Genomic DNA, 9,496 nt, shown 5'->3' with positions numbered 1-9,496 from the left:
AAGATCCTCTTGCATAAGAAGAAATCTAATAGGAAAGTCCCAGGGCTGGTTAATTAAAGCAGTTTGATGATGTCATCAAAGGTCCAAGTTTTCTTCAGTCTTTCTGCTCTCCCACCTTTAGCTCATTGGCTTGTTCTCAGGCTGACCTGCCTCATAGTTACAAGATGGCTGCCATGGTTTTAATGTTACAGGTAGATGCAACAACATTCAGAAGAAAAATTAGACTCCTGCCCACCTCCCAACCCCTACATTTCTTTTTCTAAGAGCAATAAAATCTTTCCAAGAAGAGCCTTCTGTTTCATAGACTATGTCTTATTGACCAGAACTGGGACAGAACGTTTCAAGAAGGATTTGGACTAGGTCAATGTATTAGCTGTCTACAGCTCCTATGTGACATCAAACTCGGTGATATAAAACAATCAAAATTTCTTCGGTCACAGTTCTGGAGTCTAAAATCAGTATCACTGGGCTGAAATTAAGGTGTTGATAGGGTTGTGCTCCCTCTGGATGTTCTAAGGGAGAATCCACTCCTTGCTTCTTCCATCTTCAGGGTGCTGCTAGTGTTTCTTGTCATGTGGCCACCTCAGTCCAGTCTTCAAACCTCTCTGCTCCATTTTTGTATCACCTCCTTTGTGTGCCCATGTAAAGTCTCCTTTTGCCTCTCTCCCTCTTTTAAATGTGGAGCTCTTCATGAATTTGTGTGTCATTCTTGTGCAGGACCATGCAGTTTTCTCTATAGTATTCCATTTTTAGTATGTGTATTGTGGAAGCTTCTCTCTTGTGATGACACTGATGATGGCAGTTAGGGCCACCCAGCTAATCCAGCAAGACCCTTAACTTAATCACATCTGGAAAGACCCATCTCCCAAATAAGGTGACATTTATAGGTCCAACCATTAGGATGTGATAGCTTTGGGGGGCATTGTTCACATTGCTCATTTCTGTTAGAGTAACAGAAAACTTTGACTGTCAAAGTAAAAAACTTTGACATTTTCTGAAAGAAAGCCATTAAATCAGTTACTGGCAAGAGAGAACTACTTTGACTGCTTTATATTAGTGAAGATTTACTTAAGCCAAATAAAGGAGGTGTGGACCAAAAATCATTGGCTTCAGCCAGCAGGGAAAATCTGGAATAGGATGATTAGGTAGGCAAACAACAACTGCTGTAGCATTTGCATTTGGTGATTGTTGTGTTTAGCAAAAGCATATAGTAACTTAGGAAAATATTTTGTATAAAATAAGATAGGAAAAATTTTTTATCTATAGTGTGGTCACAAGTGAAATATTCTTGTCTATAAAAAAGATGAAGAGACAATAGAGACAATACACTAAAAAATTACTATTGGTTGAGGTGCCTGGCTGGCTCAGTTGGAAGAGCATGTGACTCTTGATCTCTGGGTGAGTTTGAAACCCACAGGTATAAAGATTACTAAAAATAAATAAATAAGATTAAAAAAATTACTAGTGGTTGTGTGGAGGTAATGGGAATATGAGTGATTGAGTTTTTTTCCTCTCCTTTTCTGTATTTTCTAAAATTTTAATAAAAATTATATACATATTACTTAAATTAAAAAATATATTTTAAGAATAAATCAATAGCATTATATTGTTAGATTGTAATATTGGAGTTTAAAAAATTATTTCTGTTTATTTTGTATCCTTTCACTTAATTTCTCTCTCAGTTAACTGTATCATGAAATTATACAGAAAAGCCACAGATTCTGCCCAAAATTTTTGCTTTCAAAGAGACCCAAACTCCTCACATAGTCGCTAGTTATCTTTCTGAAACACAGGTTGTGACATACGTGATGCTTCTCATCAAAAACATTTAATGTTTCTCTCTTACTTTAGAAAATCTTACCTTCCTCCCGCCTTTTTCTTTCTTTCGTTTCTTTTCTTTCTTTTCTTTCTTTCTTCTTTCTTTCTTTCTTTCTTTCTTTCTTTCTTTCTTTCTTTCTTTCTTTCTTTCTTTCCTTTCTTTTCTTTCTTTCTTTCTTTCTTTCTTTCTTTCTTCTTTCTTCCTTTCTTTCCCTTTGTTCCTTCCTTCCTTCCTTCCTTCCTTCCTTCCTTCCTTCCTTCCTTCCATTCTTTTCTGGCTTTCAGAGTTCTCCACAACCTCATCCACATCCTTTTCAAAGTGTCCGGCACTGGACACCCGCTACGTTCAGTCATGTGCCTCTTGCACCCATCTTTGCCCATTCCACAACCTTTAATGCTCTTCCTAAAGCTGATCTCTAACTCAGGATTCTCCATTTCTCCAGCTGGAAGGGCAGCATCAGTTTCACTTGGGAACTTACTAGAAATGCAAATTCTCAGGCCCCACCTCATATTTACTGAATCAGAAACTCTGGGGATGAGCCTATTTATTGATGCATGTTGTAACAAGCCTTCTAGGTCATTTTGATATGGGCTGGAGTTTGAAAGCCCAAGGGGTAGCTCTCTTTGTCCTACGTTCTTCATTATTGCATTCTTATATCTGTGGTGATAATCATTGACAGAATTAACCACCATATTATTCTTTCTAGAGAATTAGTTTGTAAATCAATTATACAAGCATGTATGGCCTTCCAAATGAATAACATACCTATAGTCTTATGATTTTCTTGCTGAATCAGTCATTTTTTCTTTTCTTTTCTTTTTTTTTTTTTTTGAGGGGTGGAGGGACATAGAGAGAGAGAGAGGAAGAGAGGGAGAGAGAGAGAGAGAGAGAGAGAGAGAGAATCTTAAGCAGGCTCCATGCCCAGTGGAGAACCCAAGGCAGGGCTTGAACCCACAAACCATGAGATCATGACCTGAACAAAAACCAAGAGTTGGACACCCAACCAACAGAGCCACCCAGGCACCCCTCTAAGTCATTTTTTTTCATTAGGTAAACTGTTTTTCTCCTGTTTGTATGTATTTTATCCATACAAGTCAATGAACCTGGGCAATAATGAACATTCCTTCTTAATGATCCTCTGGATCTTATTCTAAAGTCATCAAATTCCTGCTTTTTTTTTGAAAGAGAGAGAGAGAGAGAGAGAGAGAGAGAGAGAGAGAATGAGTGATGGAGGGGCAGAGAGAGAAGTTGAGAGAGAATCCCCAAGCAGCCTCCAACTTCTCCATGCAGAGCCTGATATAGGGCTTGTTCCCACGAACTCAGGTCAGATCATGACCTGAGCCCAGATCAAGAGTTGGATGCTTAACTGACTGAGCCACCCAGGAGACCCTAAAGTCATCAAATGCCTGCTCTGAGTCTGAGCAGAACCCACAGTCTGAGCTAAACCAAAAACATACACAGAAGAATCATAGCCTGTGTATGTGGAGGCCTAAGAGAGCTGTCCCGACCCTCCCCTGCAATTTCAATTGTAATTTTATAATCTTGGGTAGATCATCTTTCCTCAGAGTCTCAAATTAATCTTTGGTAGAAGTAGAGATGTTAAGGTTTTATTCTTTTGGATACATAGACTCTGATGCACTGGAATTTATGTGATTCTATAAAGCTCTTTGGTGAGGGAGGACTCAGGTCCTTTTTTTTTTTTTTTTTTTTGTCCACTAGCATCTGACAAAAGGGTATTTTGCCCTCTACTCAGCACCCAACCCTGTGCCTGGCACATAGTAAGGGCTTAATAAACAATTGTTGGATAAATGAAAGAAATAGTGGAAAGAACAATGGAAGGATGGAAGGATAGAAGGAAGAAAGAAAGAGAGAGCAGAAGGGAGAAAGAAAAGGAGTAGTGAAAGAAGGAAGGAGAGGGAGGAAGGTGTAGGGACGGAGCAGGGGAGATGGCAAAGTGTAGATCAGACATAGCTCCTGATATGGAGAAGTGCTTACCAGAAACAGGAGAATTGGAACTGTAATACCTAACCTGTGCTAGGGTGAGAGAGAAACAGAGAGAGAGAGAGACAGAGAGAGAGATGCTCTAACAGTAAATTAGCTATTCAGTTTGGTTCCCTCCCTAGAGGATATTTTCATCAGTTCCTCCCAGGTGCAAAGGGCAAGGCCTCTCTGAGAGTCTGAGCAAAAGGGCTTTGTGAACTGTAAAGCTGAATGCAAATGGTGATTCACTGACACCACAAGCAAGGGCAAGTCTCCTGAGCAGTCCCAGGAGAGACTCTCTTGCCTTCTTTTTGTCATTTAAGTTCTCAAAATCATCCCCAGTTTAGACTAAATCCACCTCAAATGTCTGTGATTAAAATTTCCACTCTGAAAATCTGAGCAATTTAGGAATTGTAGGAACTGGACCATCTGGAGATAATTTATAAATAACACTTGCATTTCAAATTGCCTCTGTCTTCCCAAAGAGTCCTCTGTCCTGTCAGTGGGACTTCCGCCAAGGCCCAAACTGCTAAATTGGGCCAGTAACACTGAAGTCGCTGGCGGGAGCTTCTTATCTCTGATTTGTCTAAGAATTTGGGACACTTCATTGAAACATTTGTTTTTCCTCAAGTGAAATGTAGGCTAAAAGTTATTGGCTATCTTTAGGTTGGGAAAGGTTTTCAGGATTTTAATGCATGTGATTTACTCATTTGACTTTATCTACTGTTAAATAATTAAAACTCAAATCAAATACTAAATAGAATTCAAAATATCCTGGATATATAGGAAGATTTGGGGGCATTAAAAAATGACAAAGTCCTCTGTTTCTTTTTCACTAAATCCTGTTGACATGAGAGGGAGACATTAATGCTATCTTTTTTCCTTCTTTTCTTTCAGGTCAGCACAGCCTTAGCCACGCAGTGTGTTTCTGAAGAGTCAGTCCAGCTGTGTTAAACTGTACAATGGTGCTTTATGGGGCCAAGGCAGATAGGACCGTGCAGAGTTGATCAGCCTGGGTAATGATCCCTTGTACCATATGTCTGTGGAGTTGTCATATTGGTATTCTCTCACTTCTGCTAGTAGGAGCAGTTGAAGTCTCATGCCTGTTCATACCCTGGGATTGTGTTGTGTCTCAGATGTCATTATTTCTCAAGGAAAGGCAAAGTTTAAAAATGATCAAGTTCAAAGAGAGCTCTGCAACCTGTGATCTCTGGGATTCCACCCGCTCCCACTCCCCACACCCAAAATACACACATATATCCCTTCCTTGTCCCTAGCTAGGGGCTCTGGATTCATACATATGCCTGCAGTTGGGCTTTGTGGACAGGAGGTCTTTGCATTGCTTCTCAAGCATCTACTAATGGCAAATGACAAAGTTGACGAGCTCGTATAGGAGAGGGTCATACTGAATGCATTGCACGAGAAATAAGAAATTTATAAAGTAGGGCCCTTCTGGAGTTGGGGTGAAAACTTTTTCATTTGAGTAGTATACTGCATAACACACAGACATGTGCTATTTCAAACCTAAAGGTTTGGTATACATGTTGAGAAAGAACATATACCCATTTCTGAGAACACTGTTTGGCCAGGTAGTTTCATGATGGTTCTCTTCTCTTTTTCTCTCTGGGTCCCACAGAGTCATTCTTTGTGTAGCCTTCACATCTTCCTTTTGTTCCGCTAACATTTTATAGCATTGGTTTTCAAACAGATAAAGAAAGTTCTTTTGGATATGTATCAACATTTCTAGAAGGAAATGTATGTGTACTTTGAAAAAAAGGGTGTTTAATATTATAGGAGAATTTCACAACTTGGGAACCAATGTAAGTCTACTGTTCCTGTAATATAAGCAAACAAAGTAGGTTTGATGAATTCTCTTAGCTGTAGGGAATCTGCACAAATGAGCCTTCTAAGGGAGCACCTGATGGGGCCAGGGTCTCATCTTGCTAGGTGGGTCATGTCAAGAGTTTGTTGGGTGGTTGAGCATAGCATTTAAAAAAATTTTTTTTAATCTTTATTTTTAAGAGAGAGAGAGACAGAGCATGAGTAGGGGAGGAACAGAGAGAGAGGGAGACACAGAATCCAAAGCAGGCTCCAGGCTCTGAGATGTCAGCACAGAGCCCCATGTGGGGCTTGAACTCAAGAACCACGAGATCATGAGTCAGATGCTTAACTGACTGAGTCACCCAGGCACATTTTTCTTTATAAAAGAGGAAAAGTATTTTTTTTTAAGGTTCAAAACACTTCTGGGCAGGGGCGCCTGGGTGGCGCAGTCGGTTGAGCGTCCGACTTCAGCCGGGTCACGATCTCGCGGTCCGTGAGTTCGAGCCCCGCGTCGGGCTCTGGGCTGATGATGGCCCAGAGCCTGGACCCTGCTTCCGATTCTGTGTCTCCCTCTCTCTTTGCCCCTCCCCCGTTCATGCTGTGTCTCTCTCTGTCCCAAAAATAAAATAAACGTTGAAAAAAAAATTAAAAAAAAAAACAAAAAACACTTCTGGGCAAAAATAATAACAGGAAATGCCTGTATCTCTCTTGTAGGATGAACTGAGACAGGAGTGAGTGCCCCTGCTGTGATAGAAGCAGCATATTCAGGGCACATGTTATAAGTCCAGAAGAGAAAGGTAAGTGTTGTGTGTGAAAACAGCTATGGCTTCAATGATACAGGCATTGCTTTCATTACATGAATGCAATTGCCCTAAAAAATGGAAACAGAAAGAGGATTGAGGACAGTGAATCCACAATGGGGCCTCAAAATGGGGGTCCTAGGACCTTCAGAACTGACAGCCATGAGGCTGCAGTATTTTTCCTCAAGAAACATTTATGATACATGTGGGGAGGGATGGGGGAACAGAGGCTGCTTCCTAATCTCCAGTGATGGTGCCCTGGGCTGGGGGTGGGAACAGAGGCCCCACCTGAGCAAGCAAACAACAGAGGTCCTTCTTAGAACTCTTAGTAGGGAGAAGCTCTCTGTAGGTGACTTCATGGTGTCAGTTCTGCAGGCCTTCTGAACCTACCCAGGCATGCTAGTCCCACAGTGTTCATGAGCAGAGGCTCTGGGGAACAAAAAGAGTGAGTTGGATAGGAGTGGTGACACAGGAGACAGAATCATAGCAAGGCAGGTCTAACAAGTGAGTTTTGACAGTGAAAGGAGGAGAAAACCCAGTGAGCAGTGCCAAATCCAACAAAAGTCTCCATGTCCTCATAGGTGAAGATGGGAGGGGTGAGGACAACTGGACACAATTTTGGTGGAGAGCTGGAAGGACCTTGTGTTGATGAGAAGATATGACCTCCCTATCAGGCTATGGAGGGATAATAAGCAGGACCAAGGAATACCAAGAGGTAGAAAAGAAGGATAGACACCGCATGACATTAGAGGTCATGCCTGGGCCATCCTGAGGCTTTGCAAGAGAGAAGGATTTTGGAGAACTGCAGTCCAGAGAGTTCCCTTGTGGGTTTTCAGCTCCTAGATTATGGTCTTGAAAGCTGATGACAGGAGCCTAGAGATGGGGCTAAGTACATGGAATGGAGGAGAAACCACAGGGAATCCTAAGACACTGGGGACATGTTGGGCAATGAAAGATGTGACTCACTGGTAAGGAGGTCTAACAAAAAGCATGATCTCCAAAAATTTAGGGTATTGCTAAGGTGGCACAGGGCAATTAGTCCTCTCAATTTTAAGGAAAACTGAGCCATAAATTAGAAATGCAAATAAATATTTTAGAAACCTCTTCCCACTTCTCTTCAATATTGATATTTAATGCAAGGATTGCTCTGACCTCAACTAGACTGTCTACAGACCAAACCAGGCTGTCCCCAGAACTCTGATTCCTTACCAGCAGCCTGGATATGTTATCTAAAAGAGCAACCAGGAAAAAAGGACCCATGAAAATCTAGGCAGGAAGCACCTTCTTCAATTTTCTAAAATACAAGATAAAAAGTGACAACAGCCCAGGGAGATGATGTGACAATGGAAGGAGCAGGAAGAAACAATAATCTCTGGCACAATTCTGGCCACAATGCTAACCAGAATTTTGAGAGAGTCTGGGACAAATGAAGAAGAGAAGCTGGATCACAAATAGTATTTTATTGGGAATCACAATAAATAGGATCTTCCTAAACTCTTACTAACCTAGCTTGGGACATTTGGAAAGTAATTTAATATCTCAAGACTTGATTTCTTCCTGCATGTGAGAGTTGAAACAGGTGGTCCTTCAGGTCCCCTCTAATCCTGGTATTCTATAAATCTGGGTTTCTGGGTAGTTTACAGACTAGAACACTCTCCCAGATTTTCCAGAGCGAATACTGTACCTCTGATAGGGCTTCAGCCAATTCTGTGATTTTTCCTATTATCCCAGAGAATATCTCCACCTAGAAAATGCTGGGGATGGATCCTTTATACTAGTAAAGAGATTACACTAATTAGTGCTAAATTTCCCCATAGCCCTGAGTTTACCATGCATTTTACTCTCAGTATGGTCCAAGCCATTCCTACCTCATTCATTTACCAAGAAATACATTCAGTTGGAATGTGGTACTGTTGCAAAGCCAGATGAGCCAACCAGTCATTAAGGAGACCTAAACCCATATACCAAGCCCAGTATCTCAAAGAAAGACCATTGAGTTTTGCTTGGCTTTTCAGTCCAGCGATCAGGTAAAATGTGCTGGGTAGACTTTAACTATTATATGCCCCTTATAATTATAATGCTTTTACTTTGGAGCCCAGGGGAAATGTCACAGGTGCTCCAGCCTGAGCTCTGGGCCACCTGGACCTCCCCTAAGTCATGCCTGGACTCCTGTTCCAAAGCAGAACTGTTTTTACTCTATTCCCAGCAGTGGACTCTGTACCAGGACTTTTGGGGTGCATGTTATCTCCACTGGGAACCCAGTATTTGTTCATTCATGCTCTCTTGGAATACTTACTGTGATGAAGGCACTTTGTGGGTACAATGAAAATTACTCTTTTGGTGTTCCTATAACATTTGTTTATTTGATCCTCTAACTCAGGAGTCAGCAAACCACAGCTCCTGCCCCACATCTAGCCCTCTGCTTGTTTAGAATAGTTTTTACATTTCATGAGGTTGAAAAATAAAGTATAATATTTGTTAAATGTGAAACTTTTACTCAATCCAGACTTTATTGTCTATAAATAAAGCTATAGTAGAGCAAAGCTATGGTAGGCGGAATCTAAAATGACCCCCAGTGACAATCCCTCTTGTATAATCTCCTCCCCTTGATTGTGGGCAAAACCTGTGAATATAATGAGATTTCACTGCTGTGATTATGTTACATTATACGGTAGAAGGGATTATTGCAGGTGTAATTAAGGTTACTAATCAATTGACTTTGGCTAGTCAATGGGAAAGTTACTCAGGTGGGTCTAAGGTAATCATATGAGCCCTTTAAAAGTAAAGGGTTCTGCCTGGCTCGGAGGAGAAGAGGAAGTTAGAGAGATGTCCTTCCCCTGGGTTGGAAGAGAACAAACATTCGTATTATGAATGGCCTATGAGAGACCTGAGAGAGACCTCTAAGAACTGAGAATGGCTCTCACTGACATGCAGCAAGGAGGCTGGTGTATCAATCCTACAACCCCAAAGAGCTGGATTCTTCCAAACCCTGAGTAAGTTTGGAAGCAAATTCTTACCCAGAGCCTGCAGATGAGAGCTCTTCTGGCCAACACCTTCTTGTCAGGCTTGTCAGACC

The 9,496-nt window shown here is 41.3% G+C and overlaps 1 non-coding gene across 1 annotated transcript; it reads right to left on the bottom strand.

Moving 5' to 3' along the window:
- Positions 1-672: 672 nt before the first annotated feature.
- On the bottom strand, positions 673-774 carry LOC115526740. Its single transcript, XR_003972742.1, has one exon. It is a non-coding gene; the product is annotated as a U6 spliceosomal RNA (small nuclear RNA).
- Positions 775-9,496: the final 8,722 nt, after the last annotated feature.

Source organism: Lynx canadensis, chromosome A1 (assembly GCF_007474595.2).
Source record: "Lynx canadensis isolate LIC74 chromosome A1, mLynCan4.pri.v2, whole genome shotgun sequence".
Lineage (NCBI taxonomy): Eukaryota > Metazoa > Chordata > Mammalia > Carnivora > Felidae > Lynx > Lynx canadensis.
This window is presented reverse-complemented; position numbering and strand designations above follow the sequence as displayed.